At 41.7% G+C, this 12,307-nt stretch overlaps 1 long non-coding RNA gene across 2 annotated transcripts in view; it reads right to left on the bottom strand.

Moving 5' to 3' along the window:
• LOC110341097 overlaps positions 1-12,307 on the bottom strand; it is a 134,184-nt gene that overhangs the window by 48,678 nt on the left and 73,199 nt on the right. For both annotated transcript variants that reach the window (XR_005873878.1, XR_005873879.1), the window contains one exon: positions 8,491-8,549. This is a non-coding gene — a long non-coding RNA (uncharacterized LOC110341097). The remainder of the gene's footprint in view (positions 1-8,490; positions 8,550-12,307) is intronic.

A 12,307-nucleotide genomic window follows, 5' to 3' on the forward strand; every position in this document is an offset into this window, starting at 1 on the left:
GTCCCATCTATAATCTGTTAGAGCTAATAGGTGCCTTTTGTCTCCACATTCCTTTCACATACCTTGCTGGGCCAGGCAGGACTGTTGGCCTCCCTCACTTGTTCAAGTGAGCAGACAGACTCCTGTTTCCACTTAACAGCATGTGTGACATCACTGAAGCAAAGTCGATCTTTGGATTGGAAAGTTTTATGGCATTCCAGTGATTTTCAAGGCTGCTCAAGGAACTTTGCTGATATAAGGAGGCATTTAACAGACAGCTCTCACTCAACTCAACATCTCCTGCTTCCCAGACCTCAGACCCCTGAGACAATCTTACTCTCTGTGTTGAAATGGCATTTTCTTTCTTTCTGCAGTGTAACCAATCCTGATTCCCTCTGTAACACTGTCTATAAACATTACTCAATGCCTGCTGGGTTAGGGTAAAATCACAAATATTTAATTATATCATAAAATCATTAACATGGCCTCCCTGGCCACCAAGACAGAAAGAGGGGCTTGCAGACTCCCTACAACCAAAATTTCTAGGACCTTTTATTTGCAGATAAAACAGAAGTGTCTCAGGGTGGACTCCAAACCCTCTCTTCCTGTCTTTATCAATGGTCTCATCCAAGCTACATCATCTCTCTTTTCCATCTCCATACTGCATCATCTTGGTTGGATCAGGTCTCTGCCTGTAGGATCCACTCCTCTATGTGCCTACAGAACATGTTTTTTTCTTTGTGCTTTCATTGAATCATCATGTCTTCTGGGAAACCATCCCTAGTGTTTCCATCCATGTTGAGACTAGTGTGCTTCCTCATACAGTGATATTCAACATGATCACTATTGAAATTCTAAGCAGCATGGTTCTAAACAGTATCTCATTTTGATGGACTCCTCAATGTACAAGATGTACAAAAGAATAATATCAGTTAAAAAATATAAATTATAAACAGGACTCTTAAAGCCCTATAAAATGTATTTATATAGACTATTATATGTGGACATTAATAATGTGTGCTCTATAAAGTTGTGATCATATTAAATATGGTCACAAATGTATTATATATAATATTTATCATAGTACAAAATATGTTACTTATTACTTGTAGTCATGGGCTACATAGAAGCATTCTGCACATCTCTCAACATTACTGCCATTAAGTGACAAATGAATACGTTTTTGTATGTGTATGGTTATATTTGTATGTTGTCATATTTTTAATATCTTAATTCAAACACACGGAAGCAAATTTAGTGCATTCTACTCACTTAGAACATGCCTTGACTTTCATGCTATTGTTTTGCAATCCAGTGTTACTCCCCAGATACTTTTTCCTAATGTGAATATACATATTATATAGGTACTGGTTTTAGTAAATGATGGTAGTTCTAAACTTGAATGCTATCACTTTCCAGAGATACAGTCATTAGAGGCTTGATATAAATAGTGAAATGTTTGTAAAACTGACAGGTGAAGGTTTTAGTCCCATTGGATTTTGCTTTCTTCACACACAGTTGTTAATTAGAACTCTTGATTTCTGAGGGAGGCCAGATGCTGGTGAGCCACACCCTTTATATCAAAACAAGACACTTGATTGCCACGGGGGCATACACCTGTAATACCAACACCAAGGAGGCCAAAACAGGAGGGTTGAGACAAGCAACAGGTCAGATAGGTCTATTAAGGGAGACTTGGTATAAAAACAAAAATATTGTTTTCGGGGCCTCTTGAACTTCCCTGACCAACAACTTGAAATGAGGTTTCTAATGCCTGTCACTGATAGTTAGCCCATGACTTTGCGGGAAACCATTACCACTCCAGGTGGCATTGCTTCATATATACATTTATGTATAAATAGTACAGTTTTAAGCAAACATAAAATATTGCATGTTATTTTAAGTAAACATGTAATAATATGACTCTCTATGGCCTTTTCAAACATTCTTAGCATTATTTATTTTCCCTCCTCCCTCCATAACTTATTTCACATAAATGAAACAATGGCCTTGCAAAATTAAATAATAAGTGTGTCATCTACATCATATCTAGTGGAAGTTTAAGGGTATTAATTGCTAATTACAAAAGTTGGCAAGATACTTGGAGAGATGGCTCAGCAGATAAAATGCTCATCACAAAAAACATGAGGACTCACAGAGCTATGTAAATGACTGGGGATAGGCAGCTTGACTTCAAGGTGAAGATAGAGATCCCCAGTGTAAGCAGGCTAGCAGACAACTAGCTATTAATGAGCTTTGGGTGCGACTGAAAGACCCTGCCTCAAAAACAAACAAATAAGAAGGAGAAGAATTATGAAGGAAAGATTTCCAGCATCAACATTGTGCCTACATAAACATCTATATACACATGTGATACACATGTGTGAGAACATGCATACACACAAGCACATCCCACATATAAACATGAAAAGAAAAAAGACAAAGAAAAAACCTAAGGAAGAGTTAGATAACAAGGACCAAATCCAACTCTAGAATTCAACTAGATCTTACTGGATTCTGATTGGCTTCATTCAGTCTTGAAGAACCCAAAGAACTAAATCAAGAACCATCTAAGTGGATGAGTTATTCCCCAATGACCACCCACCACGCATACACACCCCAATTATTCCACATCATCCATTTAAAGTCTTCTCTCCTGATCATCCGATCCATGTGGTCTTTGTGGGGTCATCTCTTCAACCCTCTGTCACATCTGACAGAAGGAACAGCAAGCAGGTACATGTCCCCTCAGAGGCACTCTAACCCTTCTGCCTCCTCCAATAAATCACAAAGCCTTTGAGAAAGCAGCCACCTCTGGGCTGAACACAGCAAGTGTTGAACTGTGAGTAATAATTTATACCACGGAGTAATTTCAGACTGAAAGTGAAAAAGATTTCTCAACCCTCCCGCTGCTGAAAGGAGACGTAAGTCATATAATTTTATGCCAGCAACACATGTATCATACGAAGGGGGGGAATATTCTTTCAGTGACCTGAATATTATGTGTTGTCATTAAAATATGTTTAGCCAAGGCTGTGGCTCAATTTGGAGCCCATTTGAGGGTATGTGTCACGCTTCGTCTCAGGCAAGGACCTGAAGCCAATTTAGTGAGTGTGTGTTATAAGAAGTCTTCATGTTCAAGGCGTGAAATTTACAGTCAATAGAAAGTAATTTTCTGATTGGAACTTGGCCCAAACATTGCAACAGATCTGGTGAAAATGCCATGGGACCTGTAATATCCATCAGTGACAGATTCTTGGGTTTAAATTCTCTCTCCAAGTAGAGCGAGGGCAGGAAAGAGGAAGAATTGGACAAAAACTATAAAGAAGTTGTGCCAATTAATGGAACTCCACCTCGTGGCCTCATATAAAATCCCCTAGAGTTACCAATAGTTATTTGCTCACCATATCATCAGAAAGGCTTCCAAAATGACCCTCCCCCTTTAACCCCTATCTCACTTTGAGACCTTTCCGTTTCATGTATTACTATGTCTTCAGGCATGCCAAATTACTTCCATGGAAGCTTGCTTGAGACCCAGGTACCAATGAGCAGCATCATGACAATTTACATAACTTTCAGATTTACAGGTTGGAAAATTAAAATATTTTCTTAGACTCTTGGAAGTCTAACTCACTATATCTGGCATAGGAATCTTTCTTTGATTTGTTTTACCACTTTGTAGCCCAGAAGCATAAAATTCCAGAACAAGTGAGCACAGGCCTGGAGCTAAACTGCATGTTGATTCTAGAATCTTAGGACAAATTAATGGTGAATTGTACAGATTGAGACTTTGTCTTTTTGTTTTATTTTGTTTTTTTATTCTTCTCTCATATGTTACATCATCAGTTCCCCCTCTCTTGTCTTCTCCTACCCCACTACCTCCCTTGTCCCCCAGATCCACTTCTCCTTTCTTTCTCCTCAGAAAAAGAGAGACCTCCCGGGGACAGCAACCAAACATGACATGTCAAGTTCCACGAAAACTGTGCACAAACCCCCGTATTAAGTCTGGAAAAAGCAACCCACCAAGAGGAAAAGGGTCCCCAAAAGCAGGCAAGTATAATACCAGACAACTCCTGTTCCTGACTCAGATCCGTAAGGGTTTCCTAGTGTCGGTTCAGTCTGTGAGCCTCTAGGAGCCCTGGTTAGTTGACTCTGTGGGTCGGGTTCTCATGGTGTCCTCAAGCCCTCTGTTTCCTACAATCTTTCCTCCCCCTCTTCAGTAGGACTCCCTGAGCTCTGCCTAATCGTTTGCTGTGGGTCTCTGCATCGGCTCTGCTGAGTTGCTGGATAAAGCCTCTCTGATGATGATCATGCTAGGCTCATCTACAAGCATAGCAGAGTATCATTAGGAATCATGTCGTGACTTTCTTTTTCTGCTTGCCATATTGATTCTATCCTAGGTCCTGGACCTCCAGGCAGTGTCAGGGGTGGACTCCTTCTTGAGGCATGGGTCTCAAGTTGGACCAGTCTTTGATTGGTCACTCCCACAAGTTCTGCTCCACCTTTACCTCAGCATATCTTGTAGGCAGGACAAATTGTAGGTGGAAGGTTCTGTGCCTGTGCTGGTGTACCAATCCCTCCTCTGGAAAGGCTTGCCTGGTTACAGAAGATGGCCAGTTCAGTCTCTGTATTCCCCACTACTAGGAGTTTTCACTAGGGCCACCTGAATATATGCACAACTCACTTGAGAATGTTTCAAACTGCAAATTTCAATATACTGGTCTTCCTGGGCACTGAGAGTGTATATTTGTATAGGTATCTAGATGAGACTGATGTTAATTACTGGCAGATGGGTCATGTATTATGTATCAAGTTTCTCACCCATTTCTTCAGCTCCAATGAAGTATCTTCTGTGAACACTTTCCTTATGTTCCCAGCAGAATCAAGCACCCTGCTGCTTCTGTGTTCTCACACATTGGCTATGGTCTTATCCAATCCTCTAATTATTCATTTGCTTGCCTTCTTTTCTCCACACACTTAAACACATGCCATACACTGTGAGTACTTTAGAGCCAGAGGCAATGGGATCTTCATTCATTAAAGAAAAGAAGGGAGAGGGATTTCAAAACTTGACCATCCTTCTCATCCACTTGTGTATATTTATTGCCAAAGTGCATTGGTAATAACTAAATTCCTCACTGCAGTTCTGTGAATTGCACTGATTTTCTGTGTTTATCACCTAAAGGAGACTGGAATATTTTTCAACTATGGAGAAGATGTTCAGTTAGCTACTAATGAACAAATTACAAACTTCCACAGACTAACAGTAAATAAGTAAGTAAACAGTGTTATTGCAAACAAGTAAAGGGTCAGCAGGTTGGCAAGAAGAGTCAATAAAGAGATTGCCATAGATTCTTTCCCCCAGTGAGAGTACAGATTCCACTTCAGTGGCAATAAATATGCTTCCTTACCTTCCCAATACATACTAACAATTGTAAGACAATTGCTTTCTCTGGATTATCTAAAGTGATTTTATACTAATAACTGCCAATTAATGGGGTTTATCATCTTATTTCTGTGAATAAAACAAGGCAGAAACAATTTACAAGAGTTAAATTTAAAATTACTATTTATCTCTATTTGTTTGCTTTTCTTTTTTCCATTTTTCATTTTTTATTTTTAAATTTACATTAGAAACAAGGTTGCTTCACATGTCAATCCCAGCTCCCTCTCCCTCCCCTCCTCCCACACCTTCCCACCAACCCCCCAACACCCTCTCCCCCAACCCCTTTCCCCAGGGAGGGTGAGACCCTCCATGGGGGGTGTCCATAGTCTGTCATTTCATCCAGGGCAGGGCCTAGGCTCTCCCTCCAAGAATCCAGGCTGAGAGAGCATCCCTCATTGTGGGATGGGCACTCAAAGCCCATTTGTATGCCAGGCATAAATACTGATCTACTGCCCAAGGCCCCACAGATTGCCTCGGGCTCCTCACTGGCAACCACATTCATGGGGTCTGGATCAGTCCCATGCTGGATTCCCAGCATCACTCTGGGGTTCAAGAACTCCCCCGTGTCAGGTCAGCTGTTTCTGTGGGGTAAACAAGCCCTTTGCTCATCAATCCTCCCTCTCTGTCACTGGGTTCCTTGAGTTCACCTCAGTGTTTAGCTGTGTGTGTCTGCCTCTGCTTCCATCAATCATTGGTTAAAGGTTCTCTTTCCCAGACTCTCTGGCAGTGGGATTTTATGCAATGCTGGCACTCCCCCTGATTCATGTCTAAAATCCATATATGAGTTTCTCGTTTTGTGACTGGGTTACCACACTCAGGATGGTTTCTTCTAGTGCCATTGACTTGCCTGCAAATTTCAGGATTCCATTGTTTCTTTATCTGCTGTGTAGTACTACATTATGCAAATGTACCACATTTTCTCTCTCCACTCTTCAGTTGAGGGGCATCTAGGTTGCTTCCAGGTTCTGGCTATTACAAATAATGCTTCTATGAATATAGCAGAACACACATCCTTGTATGAATATGCATCTTTTGGGTATATGAATAAGAGTGCATTTGCTGGGTCTTGTGGTAGGCTGAATCCCATTTTCCTGAAGAATCTCCATACTGATTTCCTGAAGCAGGGGCTCATATAGTTCTGGCTGGTCTTTAACTTTCTAAGCAGCAAAGCCTAGTCCTGATCCTCCTGCCTCTACCTCCCAGGTGATAGGCCACCACATCCAGTCATTCATTTCTATAGTTTCATAAGATCAAGCTTTTGGGAAAGTCTTTCCATGTTTAAAAACCATCTCTCTCAAATCCTGCCAGAAATTCTGAATTTCCAACAAGAATGTCTAAAATGACTTTGTGTATTAAAGTATTGCCTGAGAAGAATAACATGGAGCTTAAGAGCTGCCCACTAGTGGCTTCATTAATGTTTGTCACTTTGGCATGGGTAGATGGCATTTGGAAAGAAGCAAACCAAAATAGATGCTGTTGGATTCAAATGGAGTGTCCTTGACCTCTACCTGTACCTTGAAAAGAAAAGCAAGACAAGGAGAAAGGCCTAGAAGAAAGCTATGTTTCTGTCTTGAGGCAGCTGAGGGCCACTGGGAGGCTCCATGAGCCAAGCTGAGCAGTCCCTGGAGGAAGGAGAGAGTGAAACAGCAAAGCAGAGTGGGGCAGGTGAGACATGGCTGTCTTATAACCCAGCATCATCAGAAAGTAGCTGGGACTTGCCATTCCTTGGACTGAGATCTCTTGCTAGAAATCTATTGCTCTTACAATGATCAGAGAGCAAGGCAACACATCGTGATATTATTTAACTGAGAGACCCAGAGTTTACGCTCATTATAGAGACAAGTGCCTCACGGTTTGCCTCCCTGGCCTGCTTATCTTACAGCCTCCTAAACACCTTTCCTTTTATCTCTTGGCATTTCACTCTTCTACCCTTTCTTGACCTCCTAGTTGTTTCCCATTCTTTACCATCAAGATAATCTCCATGAGAAGAGACAAGTGGCAGAGCAATGAAAACACAAACAGTTCCCAGGAAAAGTCACTGAAGTTTTAACCAGAGAGGTCACACAATAATAATAATAATAACAATAATAATAATAATAATAATAATAATAATAATAATCCTGCTGAACCAACTGCCCTGAAGATAGAATGGTGACATGCTCTTACAGAGGTTTTTCTTTTAATCCAGCTTTTATTCCTGTTTGGAACGTGTCTTAATCCCCCAATTATTTCCCCCACACACAACCTCACAAACACAGATTGTCTACCAAATCGAAACTCCACCAGGATGAAACAGAAGAAGGAGGTGTGCAGGTTTCCATCAGCCCTCTTTGCTGACAGCTTACAGCTCTGATTGCTGATGGATCCCGAGACCAGAGAGTCGGGAAGTACAAACATGGTTTGTTCTCTCTCCCTCTCCCTCTCTCTGTCTCTGTCTCTCTCTTTCTCTCTCTCTCTCTTTCCCTAACTCCCTCCCCTTGGAAAGAGCTAATTATCAGTGTCTAATAAAATGAAGTACTTGAAACAATTCTCTTTGGAGGTGTCAAGAATACTAGTACCTTACTCTGTAGCCTTGGTGTATTTCTTCCTTTCCTGTGGGTCGAGAACAAATGCCAAAAAGGAAGAACGGAGCTCACTGACCCTCCTCTAGCAAAGTAGGATTCACTCTGACATAGAGAAAGAAAGGGACACTGACCCAAGCACCTACAAACAAAAACACTGGCAAAGATCAGTCAGGTCCTAAATTAAACATGGTACTTCAAATTTAAACGTGCTTATCACACTGTGTCCCATTTGGCTATACCTGTCTCACTTGAGGATTTCACAGGCACTGACACTTGTGTGAGTGTGAACCAGATAGTGATTTCTGCTTACTTTAATTTTAACATCTGAAGGTTAAGTATTGTCCTTCTGGTCAGTGTTACAAATATCAGGTAGATAAAGCAACAATTCTCTCCATGAATGAATTTCTTTGAAGTCTTATATTAAAATGTTATGCTCATTTTTTGCAATTATAATTATGATAAAGGACAGAATAATATTGCCGTGAGAATTATAAAACTTACCTGCAGTAGGAAAAGGAGCAGAATGTTGGTCTCTTTTCCACTGAGACATGTGGCACGAACTAATGAAAAACAAAACAAACAAACGAATAAAAAGAACAAAGTATCACCAATTTTCCCTTTTAATAACAGTAAGCAGAGATATTTAATATAAAGGATATTCTTCATACTAATCTCTTTCTCCTTTAAAAAAACAAGAAATGCACAACACTTAGAGAAACTGGAGTGTGTTTTATTCTTTGGATAAAAGAAATATTTTCCTTAAGTTCTATGGTAACCAGGAAGCTCACCACTCATGGATACAGGAGAGTCACTTTGAAGTAGCTATTGCAAACTTCCATTTTGATTAGGCTGTATCCCTAAACAGTTTAGTACAACAAAGGTTTATTCCTGTTTATGTGACACTCTACCTGGGTCAAAAAGTCTTTTATCACCTTATACCATTGCCCCTAAAACAGCAGACACGAAGACTGCTGTAGCAAGGAAAATACAGAACAAAGGAAGCATGGCATTTCAGAGAGCTCTCGCCTACCTTGGCCTGGAATGTCTGTACTAATATATTCATACAGATTTGGAGCTATACAGAAGAGAGAGTACTATTAGGTAAATCAAATGTCTCATATGTTACAGTGGCATACACTACTTCACACAGCTATTTCATTTTAAACCTCAGCTGCACAAAGTGTGAAATCCCCATAGCACAGGGGACACCTAGAGGTTAATTTAAAGCAGTTGGCATGCCTCTCACTCCTTGGGGTTTCACCTTTACTTCCAAATCAAGCACCAAGCTTAAAGCCCTGAGAATATTCAGAAATTGTATCTGAAAGTACATGTAGTTTTTCCTTGGTTGTTTCTGGGAACTTTCATTTTTCTGGCATCTCTGGGAGGTCACGTGTCATAGAAGTAGTTCAGCTCAGAGGCAAAGGTCGGGCAAGGAGTGAGGACCCAGGATCTTTTCTCATTAGCTGGGGTGGACGGCTGCACTTCTGTGAGCCTGCTCCCTGACCTATTAAATGAGGCATGAGGTCAGATGACCCCTCACCACACTTAAACTTCAGCAAGTTTTACTAATGGAAGGCAGATGTGTGAACCATCCCCCGAGGAATCACAGATTCAGTTTGCATATCTACCTTTTAGAATATAAAGTTGCATTTATTCAAATAGACTTATTTTTTCCCGACTTTGTTTGAGGGTCTGAAGAGATTCAGAGAAATGGGAAAAAGAGCTATTTACAGCAGTCACCCAGAGCTCTGATAGCCATGCACTTTTGGTCCTGAGTAGTTACTTTAGACTTTTTAAAAAGGATTAATTCTGGATTATGAACACCCCACAAGCTGGAAATGGACAGCCCATGATTACAAGTCGAAACTGCTACGGATACCATTGAACAGGCAACAGGAGACTTACAACAAACAGCTGTGTCTCATATTGCAGAACAGACGTGTTCCCAGGAAGCTAGTTTTAAATAAAAACTAAGTAAATCCATGTAGGTACTAAAGCCAGGAGGAATAAATATTTTTGCTTGCCTACTGTCCAGAACAAACTTCCTTTTCAACTCTTATTCAGGTGTCCTAGTGATTATATATTCCTAACATTCTTTTAGTCATAAGAGTTTTGTTTTATCAGTCCTTGATGGAAGACAAGGGTAAGCAGTCCTGGCCTCGGGCACTTTCTCTTCATTCCTTGTCATCTCCTGTTTTGTTTGTAATGTTCTAGATTGTTTTGCTTGATTGTATGGCATTATTTGGGATGAAGGGATTGAGGGAAGTTTTTGTCATTTTCTAATTTTTAATTTATTCTCTGTGTGTGTGTGTGTGTGTGTGTATACCATGTACCATAATGCATATATGAAGAACACAGAACAACCAGAAGAAATTGATTCTAGCCTTCTGTCATGTGAGTCCCAGGTATCAAATTCAGGTCCTCAGGTTTGGCAGAAAGCACAGTTACTTACTGAGACATCTCTCTGCCCCCTTTTTCCAGTTGTATATTACTGCTAAGAATTTCTCACCCGCCCATCACCCATCCCCCTCCATCTTCGGGGCCGCTCCCGGCTTCCAGAAGAACCGCCCACACAGGCCCCTCCAAGACCCCAACCCAGCGAGCCCAGCTTCAGGTGAGATTGGGTCCCCGGCTGGGACCACCCGCCCATCACCCATCCCCCCCATCTTCGGGGCCGCTCCCGGCTTCTAGAAGAGCCGCCCACACAGGAAAGAGATCAGCCCCTCCAAGACCCCAACCCAGCGAGCCCAGCTTCAGGTGAGATTGGGTCCCCGGCTGGGACCACCCGCCCATCACCCATCCCCCTCCATCTTCGGGGCCGCTCCCGGCTTCCAGAAGAGCCACCCACACAGGAAAGAGATCAGCCCCTCCAAGACCCCAACCCAGCGAGCCCAGCTTCAGGTGAGACTGGGTCCCCGGCTGGGATCACCCGCCCATCACCCATCCCCCTCCATCTTCGGGGCCTCTCCCGGCTTCCAGAAGAGCCGCCCACACAGGAAAGAGATCAGCCCCTCCAAGACTCCAACCCAGCGAGCCCAGCTTCAGAAGAGCCGCCCACACAGGAAAGAGATCAGCCCCTCCAAGACCCCAACCCAGCGAGCCCAGCTTCAGGAAAGAGATCAGCCCCTCCAAGACCCCAACCCCAGCGAGGCCAGCTTCAGCTTCAGCTGCAGTAAGGAAGGAGACCAGTGGAAACAGAAAGCCCCCACCAGCACCCACTGGAAGAAGAGATGGGAAGAAGACAGAATAAGAGATCACTCAGCAATAGAAACACCAACACGACCCCACCAGAATCCAGGGATCCAACACCAGCAAGACCTGAAAAGCACTACATAGATGAAGAAGAGGAGACAGAATAAAAATTATTTCATGAAGATGATGGAGAGACTCAAAGAAGAAACGAGGAAATCCCTTAAAGAAATAGAAGAAAAAACAAACAAAAAAATCCATGAAATGGGGGAAAAATTCAAGAAATAAACAAATCTCTCAAAGAATCTAAAGAGCACCAAGAAAAAACAACCAAGAAAATTAAGGAAACAGCTCAAACAGTTGAAGGATTGAAAGCTGAAATAGAAACGATAAAGAAAACACAGAATGAAGGGATGCTGGAAATAGAAAAGCTCGGTAAACGGTCTGGAATTACAGATGCAAGCATCACCAATAGAATACAAGAGATAGAAGAGAGAATCTCAGGTGTTGAAGACTCATTAGAGGACATAGCATCGTCAACCAAAGAAAATCTCAAAACCAACAAATCCTTAACACAAAATATTCAGGAAATATGGGACACCGTGAAGAAGCCAAACCTGAGAATAATAGGTATAGAAGAAGGTGAAGAACTTCAACTTAAAGGTACAGAAAACATATTCAACAAAATCATAGAAGAAAACTTCCCTAACCTAAAGAAAGATATGCCTATGAAAGTACAAGAATCTTACAGAACACCAAATAGGCTTGACCAGAAAAAGAAGTCACCTCGCCATATAATAATCAAAACATCAAACCTACAGAGCAAAGAGAAAATATTAAGAGCAGCTAAAGAAAAAGGCCAAGTAACATATAAAGGCAGACCTATCCGAATTACACCTGACTACTCAATGGAAACGATGAAAGCCAGAAGATCCTGGTCAGATGTCCTACAAACGCTAAGGGAACAAGGATGCCAGCCCAGACTACTATATCCAGCAAAGCTCTCAATTACCATAGATGGAGAAAACAAAATATTCCATGACAAAGCCAGATTTAAACAATACGTATCCATGAATCCAGCTCTACAGAAAATGCTAGAAGGAAAACCTAGAGCCAAGGAAGATAACTA

Source organism: Mesocricetus auratus, unplaced genomic scaffold (assembly GCF_017639785.1).
Source record: "Mesocricetus auratus isolate SY011 unplaced genomic scaffold, BCM_Maur_2.0 Super-Scaffold_100676, whole genome shotgun sequence".
NCBI lineage: Eukaryota > Metazoa > Chordata > Mammalia > Rodentia > Cricetidae > Mesocricetus > Mesocricetus auratus.